The following is a 17341-nucleotide window of genomic DNA, read 5'->3' on the forward strand; positions in this document are numbered from 1 at the left end:
TGTGTTTTAACTTCCCAGGCAGGCAGGAGTAAAGGGAGCCCAGCTATGGAAGAGCTCCCCCCAAGGGACTAGAGGAACAGATAAGGCTGAGCTTGTGTGATGGGGCCAGGACTTTCCCAAGGACACACAGGTGGGCAGGAAAGAGGTGGGGAGGTGCCACACAGAGAGCCCCTGGCGGAGGACAGAAGACGGGCTGGGAGGGTGGAATCAGCAGAGGTGGGAACTGTGTCCTGGTGGCTCAGGGATGCCCTGCAACGCTGGCGGCTCTTTCTCCATCTGCCGCCACCTCAGAGCCACAGAGACCAAGTGGAGAGCAGGGGCTCTGGATTCAGATTGTCTGTGGGCGAACCTGGCTCTGCCAGCTGAGGAACCGACATCACCCCGTGTGCCTTGTTTCCTCATCTATTAAATGGGTTTAATAACACTAAAAACCAACAGTTAGAATTTTTTCAATGCTGCATATTATTATGACAGTATCTGAAACTCAGACAATGAGTGAGGAGCCACTCATGCCCCAGGTCATTTCTGAGGCAGAGAGAATGAAGCCTGTTATGAAGGATGGTGTTCTCCGAATTAATGGCGAGAGAGAAATAAAATTAAAAACAGCTACTGGGGATGAATAACATCCTTCCACTCTTCCACAGTGAAGGGAAAACATGAGTGCTTAAATTTTGTAAGGGAGGGACTTCCCCAGCGGTCCAGTGGTTAAGACTCTGCACTTCCAATGAAGGGGGCACGAGTTCAATACCTTGTCAGGGAACTAAGATCCCACATGTGGTGCAGTACAGCCAAGAAATTTAAAAAATTAATAAATAAATAAATTCTTTTTTAAAAAAGGTAAATTTTGTAAGGGAGAAATGAATATCATCGGTATACGGAGGATTAAGTTAGCTGGCAGCATACAGAGCAGAAGAAAAACAAAATTTAAGTCTGAAGGGCTAGGAAGCATTTGCTATTCACACGCATTCTCTGGGAGGCCTGGGAAAAGTGGGTGCAACTTTGAAATGCCTCTTATTTTCTCAGAACTTGACTTTCAAACCCCTAAGAAAAAGTTTTCAAAAACAAAACTCAAATACTGATTGAATTACAGGAGAAAGGAGAGGAATTAGCTAACTCAGATCTGGGTCTTCCATGGTTTTTGGCCTTCTCAGTTCCCACCCTACTGCATGGCTGGGTCTGATTGAGTCCACAGCCATGCGCTGCTCATCCTTGGCTGTGATAGGTGACCCTGGGTTGTTGCTGTTGGTTGTGATATGACGGGAAGTGATATGATGTCCTGTCCACTGTCTGACCATTCCTTTCGCTAAGAAAGCACCCGCCCACCCTTCGCCCTACAGGTCAAGTGAAAAAAAGAATTCATTGAGTCAAGATTAGGTTTAGCTTTCTTTGACTTCAAACCACACACCAATTTTTCCCAGAGGAGGAGATAAATGCTTATCCAGATTATCTATAATGATTAGATGTATTATTTTATCAATAACAAGTGTAAATTGTGAGCAAGTCAGATACATAAATGTCCATCAGTAAATCTGACTGAGAAACCAGCCTGTTTATTAATGAGATTTTGTATATATTTTATCTATGGTCTGGGCCTTCTGCTTACAGGCAGTTCCTTCTGACTTCAAAAGCTCAAGCTCCGTTTCTAATTCATGGCAGTTTTTGGTGTCCTTGCTGTCTTGTTGTTAGTACCCTCCCCTCTTAAAATACATATCCTTGATAAAAGTCATTACCACATTTCCAAATATGTCCATGAATCTAAGCATGGCCCTGCTTGGGAACCAACCTGATCCAGTAGGCCGCCCTCTCTGTCGTCATTCTCAGGCCTTTCTTCCTTCCCAGGTCCCATCAGAGAGGCTCAAAGCCAGAAAATCTACAGCAGCCTGAGAGGGGTCATAGGACCCAGACCCGGCCAATGAAGTAAGAGGAGGAATTCTGAGAAAAATGTTCCCTCTTTGATGAACGTAAGGAGGAAAAATGGGAGTCATCTTTCACCTGAGGGTCAGCACCCTGCCCCTAATCTCCTTTAACACAAGGATGTTATGGTTGTCATTGTAGCCTCTGTCTTCTCACAATGAGGAAGGAAGCTTCCAGAAAAGAACCATTACCATCCTGCTGAAGTAGCCCCAGCAGGTGCAGGGGCAGAAACTTGGGCCCTCAGGCTGCTGAGCTACCCACAACTCTGGGACTCCCAATCCAGGACTTCTTATTAAGAAAATAATAAATGAACGTTTTCTAGTTGGGTTTTCTAAAACCCATAGCCAAAAACAATCTAACTGATACACTGGCCTTCTTTGGTGCTTGAGTTTAAAATTCAAAGCTTGAAAACCAAATATAATGTCCTCAATCAATCACACATCTTTATTTGTTTGCATGTAATGGTCCATTCCTACATCTATTTGTGGAAAACGTGTTTGCATTTAGTTCTGAGTAAACTAGAGTGAGCACAATTCCTTTGCATCTGTCTTCAAAGACTAACGTAAAACCCTCATCTTATCAACTCCCAGGTGCAGCCGAGGTCCATGCAGAACGTAGAGCCCTGTGAAACTGGAAACCCTAAAGGAGAGGTCAAATGCTAAGGCAATGCATGTGCAGAAGAGAAAGTGGTGAGGTTCAGAAAGATGGAAACCATGGAGAGAGCAGGAAGCAACCCAAATGAGATACTAGCAATATAAAATACCACTTTAGAAACTAGCCTCCCTGTGCTCAGTGTTCAAAGGACAGCGTCGGTATGATCCAGGCAAAAGAAGTGCAAAGTGGTGAGTTGTGCAAAGGTGGACGAGGAGATGCTGAGGTCAACAGGGCTTCAGAGCTGGGACCCTGATACACACGTTGTGAGGTGGGGACCACATCTGACACAACTATTGGAAAGTCTCCACAAGTGAGTGAACTAGGGATAAAACAGGGTGTCCCAGTGACAGACCACTCTTCAGGAAATCCAACGTCCAATCATTTCTTTTCTACCTGCCTCCTTGCGTGACTCAACTTACAATGGCGGAGAGTTCTAAGGAATAAGTGACCCCTCTTATCCTCCTAAGAGAAGATAAAGGACAGCAGTAGATCTAAATCAGAGCAATGAGCGTGTTTGGAACCGGCTAGCACCTTCCTTCCCAGATGACAGGTCTGTTTCTTTTTCAGATGAAAGATGTAAGGAAAGCTGTGGATATTATTATTCTCTGGGAAACTTAGAGATTTGGAACTTTCCTTTCCCCCCTTTGCCCTGCTGGCTGACCTGTGGCATCTCTCCACTGGTCTGTTTCTAATCAGGGTCCCCAGGCAGCCCAGGTGTGCCCATCCGCACATGCTGCACCCATCTGGGAGATGAAGATGAACAAATGTTGAAAAAGTTAACCATTCCCTTCTTTACTCACCCTCTCTCTCCAAAACATATCATATAACTCTTGCTCCACACACTTGTCTGATTGTACAACTTTAGCCGCCAAGAAACATTTGATGATCCATCAGATGTTGAAATTACTGAGACGTAATTAATTGTATTCTAAAAGGCTGTCAACCAAAGTCCACTTTCCACTTTTTCTTCTTTCTCTTGGGGATGTTGACCTCATGAGCTACGCACTTACAAACATCCGTAACTCTCTGTTCTAAAAAAATCAAAGAAAATAAGCAGTGCTTCCTCACGATGCACTCTGATGAGAAATAAAATCTCGAAATAGAGCAGTGGGATTTGTGAGCATTTGCCAGGATGCACAATTGAGCAAGTGGTTTCCTAACCTGTGTATCCCCTGCCCTTACCAACCAGGCTCCCACTGAGCCTTCAGACACTGATTCCCACAAAGCCTGCAAGAGATTACTGGGTACTCTTCTTGGAGGGAAACTCTCAATCAATCTCTCTCTCTCTCTCTCTCTCTCTCTTTCTATGTCTACCTATCTGCCTATCTATCATCTATCTATCTTTTTCCCCTCTTGTTTTTAAATTTTTGTTGCCATTATGATATTTAAAAGCCACATTAGCAAAGAAAAATCTATCACTGAACTTGCCCCATCAGATAAATGCTTCAAACAACTCAATTCCTGCATGATTCAGATAAAGTTGGATTTGGGTTAAGTGTTCCTAATAAAAGTGGAGAACTTTCCAAATGAAGTTGCATAAGAGGTCTTAGCAAAGCATGTCATAATTGTTCAGCCGGAATGCTGTGCCAGGTTGAGAGCAAGTTCATCGGCTTTCAACTGGTTTCCTCAAATAATCAGATTTAAAAATATAGTTTGGATCCACAATTTCTTGAGTTCTATGTATATGCTTCTTGAATTTTCTAGGGGAAAGGATAGCTAAATAATATTTTGCTTTGGGCTGTGTGAATATTATTTTCTTATGTCTATGATTACTGTAATAGGATATCATGAATAGACCTGAAACAATGTAGCAAAGCAGATTTAAAACAAAGGTTTAAATCATCTGATACAATCTGAGAAATCACCAGCATTTGCCCTATGAGTGAAGTAAAAGTAAAAAGACTAGGAGATGCTGGCTTACGTTTATTTCATAACTAACAATATGCTGAGAATAATTAGCGGTCATTGAAGAATCAGCCATAAACCAAGCAGTAGAATTAATACAAGACGCCTTCAGTGACAGAAACAAAGGCATCCTGCAATGGGCGTAATTACGATCAATATTTTAAATCATTAATTTTACCAAACTGTGGTTGATTTGCTTTGTACATTGCAAGCTAAGTTAAATGGGAAAATGATGTGACTACTGGTACATTTCTTTAAATAATTAGAAATACACTTTTAGCTTTTTGTTCAATTCTTTAAACGATGCAGAATCTTTATCCCTAATTATATGTGATCCAGAGAAAGAGAAGATGCTCACTCCTAATCAATTTAAAGATGTTTAGAAATCAAAATCACCAAAATAATTTTAATTTAATACAATTTGTGCATACCTATACATTTGCTATTAAAGTAGACTTGAAATCCATATATTCTTGAAATCACAGAAGAAAAATATTATTCCTTTTTTAATGTTCTTATAATTTCTTGTGTTTTAGGGAAAGGATTATTAAAATTCGTTCAGAATATTCCACAAATTTCCATAAAGGAAATCTAGATCTTTGATACACATCAAAATGCAATGTGTGTCAAAAATCACTCAAAATTTTTTTCTTTTTAAAAGTGAAGAGTATATACTTAAATGCATAAACAAAAGGAAAATTGAAGTCATGGAAGACTGTTATAAAACAAGGCTTTAAAAGTTCACTTGAAGAATGAATTTTAAACATAAAATGCAATACTGTGTGTGTTCCAGTTACAAGGAGTGTCATTTGTAACCCTCCAGCTGATAGAGCAATGAATGCTCTGAGCGGAGTTATATATTGTGGGGAAGGAGTGGGCGGAGGACTGTTAGGCTAAGCTTTATAGAACTTTTGTTCATATTTTATAATTACAAAAGCAAAAATGCATATGAGTTACAATGTTCCTTTAAAAACCCACTCCCAAATCATATGAAAATTGTAGAATTGATCATCTTAATTATACAGTTCACTCCTAATTGTTAGGCATTCTGGCTATAATTCATTTACTCCTAATCTTTGACAACAAATCACTGGATTTTCTTGCATGTTTCTGTAATGTGTATAATATGAAGACAAGGCTAAGGTTTCTTAAACCCATCAGAAAGGGGTGCATTATTCTGGCCTGTTAATGTTTAGATTTTTAATTATTTTTATTGAATTTCATTATTTTTAATGAAATAAAAATGAAATTTTTATTAATTTTTTAATGAAATTAAAAAAAATAATTTCATTATTTTTAATGAATTTGAGAAGGATCTTTAATTCAAGTTTTGTAGAAACTCCATAATCCAATTTTATATGATTGAAACATACAATATGGAAATGGGAATGATATGCAATTTACCAACCAGTCAACTTCAGCAGCATTTTATCCTCCAAACCACAGGTTTCATCTGGTGCATTTCTGCTACTATCAGAATTGTGATGCAGCTGCACTAGGTATTGGGTAAAGGTACAGCTGCCTTACTGCCCTGCCTTCTTCTCACTTGTTGTCTGTTTCCTTCCCTGCCCGGAAGCCCGCTGCCTCACTATCATATTCTCTGCATTCCAAATTGAAATGATCATCTGTAGTTCAAAGTAGAAGATTTTCAGACAATTTCCATTCTCCCTGACAGCATTTACTCAAATTTCCAAACTTACAGTTTCTTCATAAACTCACTAGCATTATGTCTAATGATTCTGATTTTCATTAACTGTTTTTCAGATCTGAGCAGTCCTGGATATTACTTTAAAACTGGATCTGTGAATTGCCTACTGTCAGTTAGGCAGGGGATGGCCTGTCCACCCACCCCACTCCTTCTCCTGGTCTGCAATAGGCCCCTTTCCTCTGCAGGAAGATTGCAGGGTCCACATCCCGCTTAAGATGCTGACCCTGCCCTCCAACGTCATAGACCTCGTTACAGTTCCTAAAACATGCATAGAGGATCCTACCCCAGCTGCCACTGTTCAGGATTTTATTACTTACTCATTTCCTACTTGCGATCTGTAAGTTAGATTTCTTTCAAAGGAAGTTTCTCCATATATATATATATATATATATATATATATATATATATATATATATATATTTATATATATATATTTTTAATTGTGGCAAAATTATGCATAACCTAAAATGTGCCACCTTAACCATTTTAAGTGTATACTTCAGGGGCATTAAGTACATTCACATGCTGTGCTACCGTCATCATCATTCATCCACAGAACTCTTTTCATTTTGCAAAATTAAGACTCTACCCGTTAAGAATTAACCATCCCCACTCCCATCTCCCCAGCCCTTGGCAACCACCAACTAACTTCTCAACTTTGGTAATGCTGACTTTCCAACACTGTAATATGTAGACATAGTAAAGGGAGGCTTTCTAAATATGTTTGCATAAGACAGTCACACTTACACGTCAGACCCAGTGGACAACAGTGGAACACAAGCTCCCATGAGCTTACTCAGGAGCCAGCACTGAGTCACCATGCAGCCCTCGGTGGCAGACACTGAGGCCAGTTCAGTTCCTCTGCATTTCCTGGATGTCATGCTGTCCTCCCTTCCCCCACCCGAGGTCACCCCCTCCACCCCCAATCATAGTTAAGTGTTCAGAAATCACTTAATATTTGACTTACTAAAAATTAGTATTCACAGGTAACATTTTATTGGATTTTTCACAATTATGTAATCCCCTTTATCATCAATTCCACACATAGAAATAAATATTAAGTGGTATTTAGCATATATATATATATAAATTAAATATGGCATTCCTTTTTCACTAATATTTGAGGAATAATAACACTTTCTGGATTGAGCATATAGAGGTGAGGAGAGGAATAGTAGAAGAAAATGTATATATATCAACGTTAGGAATATGTACCTTTGCCTATTGCTATTCCATGATGTTCTAGAATGTGGTAGCAAAACTCTTAATGCTAATTAAGGTCAAATGATATATTTATATATGGTATCTGTTTAAAATTGAAACTGTAATAATGATTCTGACCTATAGACTGGGGAAAAAAAATAAACAGTATGAAGTACTGACAAAACAAGGCTGAAATATCAAAATATTTACTTGGAATCTGTGTGTAACATATAGGTTTTATATAAGGCCTATAATGATGTGTTTAATTGTGCAGGAGGAAATTTAAGATCAAAAGTAAATAAAAGGAATGTAGGCTCATTTAAAAAGCTACAGATAAAGGTACAGCTAAAACAATAAAGTTAAAACACCATAAGCTCTTAGCCATTGTCTGTGTTTTACTTTAGAATCATATCATTTTTATACCACATTCATATCAAACTGTCAATTCCTGACAAAGTGATATTACCATATACTCTGAAATATGCTATGTTTCTTCCTTGGATAAATACACATTCCTCCGTATCCTTTTAAGTGAAGATCCCAGGGAATTTTCCTTTGTAGATATTTCAGTCGAGAAGCAGCATTTTACAGTCTGGTTTGGTATAAAATGATGAAAACTTTTGTGTGACTATATAGATGTCGATGACTTCTTAGCTAACAAGGACATCAAATTTAAATGCATCTAAAGAATATCAGTAATATTTTAGAAGTATGTTTGGAAAATATCACTATTTTCTTTTGTCCAAAGTTTTAAACAAATAATGTTTATAACTTAAGCCTCAAATACAGTTGCTGATTTCACTTAATTGCTCCATTTCTTTTTCTTTTCTGTCAAATGTTGTACAACTTGTGACTTCTTTTGTTATTCGTCAGGTCAGGTGTGAATTTAATGGTATAAGTAGCATTTTCTCTGGTTAATACAGTTTGATATTGCTTAAGCTAAAAAAGCATCTCTTAAATGCAAATCAAAACTACAACGAGGTATCACCTCACACCAGTCAGAATGGCCATCACCAAAAAATCTACAAACAATAAATGCTGGAGAGGGTGTGGAGAAAAGGGAACCCTCTTGCACTGTTGGTGGGAATGTAAATTGATACAGCCACTATGGAGAACAGTATGGAGGTTCCTTAAAAAACTAAAAATAGAACTACCATATGACCCAGCAATCCCACTACTGGGCATATACCCTGAGAAAATCATAATTCAAAAAGAGTCATGCACCACAATGTTCATTGCAGTACTATTTACAATAACCAGGACATGGAAGCAACCTAAGTGTCCACTGACAGATGAATGGATAAAGAAGATGTGGTACATGTATACAGTGGAATATTACTCAGCCATAAAAAGAAACGAAATTGAGTTATTTGTAGTGAGGTGGATGGACCTAGAGTCTGTCATACAGAGTGAAATAAGTCAGAAAGAGAAAAACAAATACCGTATGCTAACACATATATATGGAATCTTAAAAAAAAAAATTGTTCTGAAGAACCTAGGGGCAGGACAGGAATAAAGACACAGATTTAGAGAATAGACTTGAGGACATGGGGAGAGGGAAGGGTAAGCTGGGACAAAGTGAGACAGTGGCATGGACATATACGCTACCAAACGTAAAACAGACAGCTAGTGGGAAGCAGCCACATAGCACAGGGAGATCAGCTCGGTGCTTTGTGACCACCTAGAGGGGTGGGATTGAGAAGGTGGGAGGGAGGGGATATGGGGATATATGTATACGTAGAGCTGATTCACTTTGTTATACAGCAGAAACTAACACAACATTGTAAAGCAGTTATATACTCCAATAAAGATGTTAAAAAAAAAAAAAAAGCATCTCTTTTCCCCTAACAATTTGGTGTACGTTTCTCCAATGAGCCAAATCATTCAGCTAGCAACTAGCCTCATTTCACTCAAAACAGAAATTTTAAAACAATGTTAAAAGGTTATACTTATGATTGCAGGGTGTTTATATTAAACACAATAGGAAATCAACTCAAAACACTGATAAAAAATCATGTAACATTAATGTCAAGCAATGTTTCTTGTCATGCAATGATAACCTCAAAACACCTCCCTCAGTTTGTAAGGGTGACTGCAGCCGAAGGCTGTGTTCGACTTTTCTACATTGAAGAAATATTTTTATCAGTTGGAGGAAGAATTATTTTTTTGTACATAAAATTTATTTTGTGTACTCAAATCAGATAAATTTTCCAAGCATTTTATTCATAATTTTCTGCTTATGTATATTGACCTTTTTTTTACTGGCTTCTTCTAAGTGCTCCACACTGGGATGTCAAAAACTGCTTGCAGAAATAAAAGTATCCTCATTATGCAAATTTAAGTTCCACTGATAGGCATGTTCTGTTTTATAAATTACATCCTCTTGTCAGAAGTCAAAGTGTATTTGAATAACTTCATGGAAATTGTCACCAAGATTTAAAACTGTGTGTCTTATATGCCATTGTTGGTTTAATCCAGGGGTTGAAAAATGGACATATATTTATTTTTAAATGTGTGCATGATTACTGCGTCACAAATGTTATCTAAATGAAACTTAGATGCAAGTGTAATTTTCATGTATTTTTTGATAAAGTTTTGCATTTTATAAATGTATTTTAAGTTTCATGTTTAATAAGATATGCTAAGTAGTATTAGTTGCTGTATATTTTAGTGCCAACAAACTTGTTTCCTACACACTTGGAATTTTCCTAAAGGGTAAAATAAATATACATGTTTTCACAAAATTATTAAAATATCAAAAATTAAATTGAAAAGGGGATTTGATTTATGAAAATTATTTCCTGTTCACCAAGATGTAAAACATTACCAATTTGCATTTACATGTCACATACTGGAAAACAAAATGTGGTCTCATTGAAATTGAGAATATTTACAAATATCCAAACATTGAATAAATGATTTTTTAATGTGAGCTAAAAAAAAAAACCTAATAGTTTTAAATTTATTACTTACACCATCAAAAGAAATCTGGAAGAGAACTGAAGGCATACACTGACATGATCATTTTATTATAGAAAAAAAATGTATTACATTTCCTTTTCAACCATTCCTGATAAAAGATCAGATTTCACTTAAAAAAAAAAAAAGTATGTCCTATACAGAGCAGTTGCGTTCGGTGCTCATTTGATTTTACTTTTCAGAATGACCAGTACCACTGTTAGAGTAATCTTTGATGTTACAAAAAGTGGAAAAATCAAAGTGAAGAGCTAAATCTGTTCGGTTTTCAAACATATTAATCTTGTCAAGATAATACATAAAAATCAATCCTTGAAATTTTTTCCAGAGCCCTTCTCCTCTCTTTTATCCAAAATATGAAACCACTTAGGAGGATAAAGCAACGTAATGTGAATGACTTCAGAAAAATATCCTAAGTTATATTTTGGCTAAATATATTTGAAAATGGCCCAAGTGGCCCGAGTTTGCATGGTCAGAAACGATGTTTTTATCACCAATGGCATTCGTCATGTGTGCTCAGCTCTTATGTATAGCAGACTGAGATTTCTAATACTGCTTTTTAAAAAATTCAACTGAGTTTCAAGCCCCTGACAGTAACAAATACAAATTGCACCAGCCCCCCAAAAAAATTGTCGGGGCTAATTTTAATATTAATGAATTCTTTACAACCTCAGTTCAGCGGTTTCGATTAAGCTTTAATTAGTAGCCAGAGGGGAATCCAAAACAAAAATAAGGAGTTGAATTGCTAATTAAGTTAGTTTGATGAGGTAGAGTTTTAGTAAAAGACTGGTTTTTGTTAGCTGTGCAAGTTCTGACAACCTAAAAATACTAAAGATTATTATTATTGTAACTAACATTCTATGTTACCAACAGCTTTCTGCACAGAGCAGGCAGTTCATCAGAGTCCCACGCTTTTGTCTGTCAGTACTGGAATTAAAGCCTTGTTAATAAGAAAGCACTGTATGTGGATGAGAGCCCAAGACAAGCCTGTGGAACTTGAACTCTGATTGGTTATAAATTAACCAGTTATTACACCTAACTGAATGTATTTACCCACCAACAGTTTTTGTGTCATTCACTACAGTTTCCACAAAAATCTTACTTATTTGAAACTGATGTTGGAAAGGAATTTGCTTTCTACTGTTGACGGTGACTCTATTTTTGTTTATGTTCAGGTCCTGAACAACTTGCAAAATTTCACGATTTGTAATGAATTTGAAATTTAGAGAGCGGAAAACAAGAAGAGCCCACCTACTATTCCCAATAAAATATACCTCCTCCTATACCTCTATTGATACTCACTGTATGGAAATAATTCCTGACATCTTTTTTTGATTATTTGAATCCTCTCAACAATAGGTTTTGTTTAAGAAGAAAAAGTAACATGGATAATTATTATTTCAAACCTGAAAATTAACCCTTTAGTACAGTTGCCTACTCCTAGTGCAATACGGATGCTCCCTGGTACCCCAAAGACTACTAATTATTCTCTTGAAAGCTCTCTGGCAATGGGGATTTGCCCAGACTGCACCAGAGGAATGTGAACCATCTTCTTCAGGATTGTGGAGAATGTAATTTGATTTCTCCATACTCCAATGTTTTCTATAATTTGTATTTTATCCTTTTGCTTAAGGTTTCAAAGCCTACAAACCCAATAACTTAGGGATAAGAGAAGACAGAAAAATAAATGATATTGTTTCTAGGGTATTAAATATAAGCCCGGCTATCAGAGCTGCCTGGCACTGACGAATCGTAATCAGGTGCTTTGATTTAACACGGTTTTGTTTTATAATAAGGTGGTTGCCATATGTTGGAAAACCTATCTGCCTGTATCTGAGGGGCTCCATACCTCTGTAACAAATCCAAAAACTCATTTTATAATACCTTAAATCTACCCATTGTAATGTAGTTCCACAAGTGTAAATCCACATCAAACTTTGCTCATGAATGTGGCTGGAAGATTACCTATATTATCATTGAAAGCAAAAGGGAAGCAGTGAATTAGAATGCAGTGGATCTCGCAAAAATAACTTTCAGTAAATCTTTTTTTAATGCATAGTTTACAATCTTCTTTTGCTCAGCATGAAACTGATTAAGATCCCCCGTCTAAAGAATATTTTCCCCCTCACATAGACACATTGTTTAATATAGTTACATCCCCCAATACTTGACAAATCAGAATTTCAATGCCGCAAATGTGATGCTTGTTTAACAGCAGCAGAGAGTATTAATAATTTATCTATTTGAATGTAGAATAGGTTCCAATTATAGTATTTCACATGGTGCAGCAACTGAACACACTTTCTCTTAGAGGCAGAGAGAAATCTTCAGTGTAAGCAAGCCCTTGATATCTGCTGGAGGATTCATAAATTGCTACACATTGTTAAATATTTCCATCAATAGTCACTTAGTTACATTTTAAGTGATTAAATATTAGAAGTTAACATTTAAACAAGTGAGAAAACAATGAAAACAAGGAGAAAACTTTTCTTTAAACCAACGCTATTGGTTTCTAAAGAAGCATTCTGGAAATCTATAAAATTAAGGATGAAGTTTAATCCCCAACATTTTTTAAAAAAAATTTCTTTCCAAAAAAAAATGTATACTACAGTTTGAGGCAAGGTATAAGAACAAAATAATTAGAACATTTACACTCTTGCTTAAATATCTCGCTCATAACAATTCATGGTTATGTTTCGGGGATGCCAAGATTAATTAATTCAGTGAGTCAGAGTCAGATTAAAATATTAACAAACAAAAAAGTCAGATAAACTTGCTATTGGAATACTTTTTAGAGGGTCCTGAGGGTTTTATTTTACTAATAAATTATTTTCTGGTATTGGTGTAGACGAAGTCTAAAAAATAAAAACTGCTTCTAAAAGTAGAAATGGATATTACTTGTTACTTCTTGATTACAAAATAGCTCAAAAAATTTGTTCTTTTTCTCGCTATTAAGATATTAAAGGATAATGCTTCAAATAGGTTTTTTCATCTCACAAGAATATCCCTGACTTCAACACATGAAGTCAAACAGAGACCATCCCAGGAAAGATATATTCTTGGACTTGGATGTAAAGAATATTTAAAATATGATAAGTCTACAATGCTATGGGATTTCTTTTTCTGACGCTTTTAATATTTTCTTTCATCTTGTGAAATTCTCTTTTCATGTTATTCATGAATATAACTGATGAGATATGCATACAAATATGCACCCACTTAGAAAAAAAATTCAAATGTGCAGCCCAACGCGGCACCAGGGAAATAATTAGGGTGAGGGCTGTGTTCCCTCCTGTCCACTCAGTGTCCAGAGGCAGGGTCTCCTGTTTCTCACCCTCCTCACTGGAGTCCCAGAAAGTCTCAGAGTGAACGTGGGGAAGGAGATTAACTTTTATGTTCAAGGGTATTCTTAAGATCAGATTACTTTTACAATTTTAAAGGTAGAGAGGTCACTGAGAAAAAAATATGATAGAAACCTTTAAATTTCATTAGATGAAATCTAATGATGAAATCATTAGATGATACTTTCGTGTCAAGAACTTGTTCAGGCAGAGAGAAATTAAGAAAAATTAGCACTTCTTCTTTTTGTCATCTAGCTGTGTAAATCTAAAAGAAGCAACTGTTTCGCGGAGATATATCATTTTTAGGTTTCTGAGTAGCAGATCTTCTTTGCTTTGATCCCAGAGATAAGAGCCTACATGAGGTTTTAAAAATGAGTATTATGAAAATAATAGAGTTGCTTAGCTGTAATGCTTACTTTATCTGTCCTTAAGTAAATATGAAAGCAGCAGCATGCAAAAGCATCCTGTAACCGTAATCACCTGTTCTATGGAAGCCCTGCAAGCATTAGATTTTTAGCAAAGTGAGTTCAACAAGAATTTTGATGCCTATACCCTGATGTTTTTTAAGAGATTTTAACATTCTTGTGTCTTAAAGGTTTATTTGGTCTATAACTTGAGAATAACATACATATTGTATTGAATGTTTTTATGTGTGTTATTGTATTTTATTCTCAAACCATGGAAAAGAACAATACTAACATTTCTTAAGCATTTACTGGTGCCCAAGTTCTGTGCTAAACCCTTTCAAAGCCTTGTGCTTTTGCTTTGGAGATATTCACAAGAACACGGGGAGCATGCTGTAAATACCATTTAGCAAAGCAGCTCTGGGCCTTGAGCTCCACTGCCGTGTCTGAAAATGGTCATATGACTGCCTTCGATCACGGTTACCTCCACCCAGCTACCCAGCCCTTCACAGTAGGATCTATCCTACACAGAAAACAGGTAAAGGAGGTGGTGCCCAGGAGGGATATTTAGAGCATGAAAGGTTTACTTGGTAATGTGGTGGTGAAGGTGGAAATTAAGTCTTTGAAAAGATTTTGTCTGCTATTCCATTTTGATATCAGAGGAAAGGGAATAAGCAATAGAGTCTTAGGTGCTTATTGGTTTCCCTCACCCTTGCAGGTCACTGTCTGGCGGAGTACCTGGCACACAGTAGGGGCTCACAAAGATTTGCTGATGAATGAATGAAGCACCTCCCTGGACCCAAAACCGCTGGTTGTGTAAATTACGTTTCCACGCCAACACACACACTGAAAATGCCACCCTACCCTTGAAAACAGCAAAGTTAAGGATCAGCATGTTAGGTGCCTGGAGAATCAGGCCAGGGAAGGGGAGCAGCAGAAGAGGCGCTTCTGAGTGATGAAGATTGCTGAGTAACCAGGAGTGCTGTGTGGAAGAAGGGGGCCTTAGCGTCAACACAGACACCATCTGTGAAGAGGAACAGCCATTTCCAGCAAGGTGATGCCCTCGGGAGATGCCTCTGTACATGCATAGTGCTGCAGATGGGGCGAGGTGTGAGCAGGGCATGGGACTTTGATCGGAAGCAGGTTCCTCTTTGAGTTGGGTCTCCCTCAAGAACAAGCCACATCTACAAATCTTAGTCTGATCAACTATACAGTGAAGAAAAGTTCCAACCTACCTCAAAGTGGGTTTGGAGGGTTGCTTGAGGCAACGTGTATGGACCACTTATTAAATGAGCAAGTTCAATATAAGGGTAAGAATTTTTCCAATCAACCGTTACTGGGAGCTGTGGAGCTCAAGATTAGGATGGTGTCTCACAGACCTGGCTTCCCTCCCCAGCTCTGCTTCTGCTGTCAGGGGGACCTCTAACATGTTACCAAACCTCAGTTCTATCACTGGTTATATAGGCAGCACGGTCGTGCCCAGCTCCAGGGCCAATTGTGAAGATGCAATGAAAGGATGTCTATCCCATGTCATAGCCAGTTGGACAAATGCGGGCCATGCTGCTACGTGGAGCATGCCCTGTGCACTAGGCAGGGGCTCAAGCCGTGGATGTGGGGCATGCTGAAGATGCTTGGCACCACCAGGGGTGTAGGACCATGTGAATGTGCTTCCCAGGTGAAATGGTAGAGGAACAACTTGATGTGGGTGACCGGGGAGTGACGCAGATAACAGGGGAGTGAGGCAGGTGACAGGGAGTGAGAATGGTGACAGGGGAGTGATGCGGGTAACAGGGGAGTGACACAGGTAACAAGGGAGTCATGCAGGTAACAGGGGAGTGAGGCAGGTGACAGGGGACTGAGGCAGGTGACAGGGGAGTGACACGCATAACAGGGGAGTAAGGCAGGTAACAGGGGAGTGACGCAGGTAACAGGGGAGTCATGCGGGTAACAGGGGAGTGAGGCGGGTGACAGGGGACTCATGCAGGTAACAGGGGAGTGAGGCAGGTGACAGGGGAGTGACGTGGGTGACACTGGGGTGCATTCACAAGGGGAGCTTCTCCTTGCCCTCCATTTGCTTTTTTGGTCCTTCTCATCACTGGGACATACTTAAAATATGCTGCCAGCCTGGAGAAGGAACGCTGCCTCCTCCCTCCCCCACTCCTTCTGTAATAATGCAGCATTCAGAGAAGTTGTCCTTTTCCTACAGAGTGGAGCCTACCCTGGGAAAACCAGTGACATTTCATCTTCACTGAAGACTCCTGAAGGAGCAGCTTGCACTTCTAGATTCGCTCAGTCTCTCTTTTGACGCTTACACTTGGTAGCAAGCTCACTCAAGGCAACAGCTCAGTGCATCTCCTGCCCTGAGCCTCCAGCCTACCCTCTGGAACTGCACTGCCCTACTACTGCTTTTTCCCCAAAATGTGCATAAAATAAGAAGAGAGGGATAGGGCAGGGAGGGGTGATTGTCAGCATCTTCACCAATAATTCCTGCCACTTACAGAGTTCTTCTCTAATGGGTCATCAGAAAGGGGGCTTGCAGAGGTCACTGTGAGGAAATAGGGAACTGGAGAGATGAGCTCTGGAGAAAGGAGACTAGATGTCCACCTAAGACTTCCAGATACTTCCAGAACTAAGACTTCCAGAAAAAGCAGAGCTTTTTGCCTGCACATGAACTTTCATTACTTGATATGTAAACATGATGGTTAGCAATGTGGCCCTTTCTTCAAAACTGCCACAAAGGGAACTTGTAGAACAATTATCTGAAAACATCAAGCTAAATGACACCACATACTGTAAATCCACGTAAATGATAGACTAGAGACATGCTAAAGTCTATGGTGGGTTTTGTTCCTTAATGGCCCTATTCTGAAAACTGCTCAAATTTTAAGAAACACCAAATACACTAGTTCCCAAAGGACACATGGGACCTGTATTCATCATGACCTCTCTAGAATCTGTGATTTTATTTGAAATGAGATAAGCATATTATGCTTTCTAGAACCACAATTATACATCTCCTTTCTAAAAGAGGAGTTATTACAGTTATTGTGAAACTGACTACTTACAAACATTCTCATAGTTTTGTGAAAACTTTTCCCTCCTGGATTTGTGGAACCAAGGGACCAAGGGCAGTGCCCAGTCTCAGCAGGATCCTCTTGATGGAGGCTATTATTATCACAGAAGAGGGGGACATACATGCCTTGATAGCATTTCCATTCATTGCACGTTTAATGAGT

This window comes from Lagenorhynchus albirostris, chromosome 13 (genome assembly GCF_949774975.1).
Source record: "Lagenorhynchus albirostris chromosome 13, mLagAlb1.1, whole genome shotgun sequence".
Classification (NCBI taxonomy): domain Eukaryota; kingdom Metazoa; phylum Chordata; class Mammalia; order Artiodactyla; family Delphinidae; genus Lagenorhynchus; species Lagenorhynchus albirostris.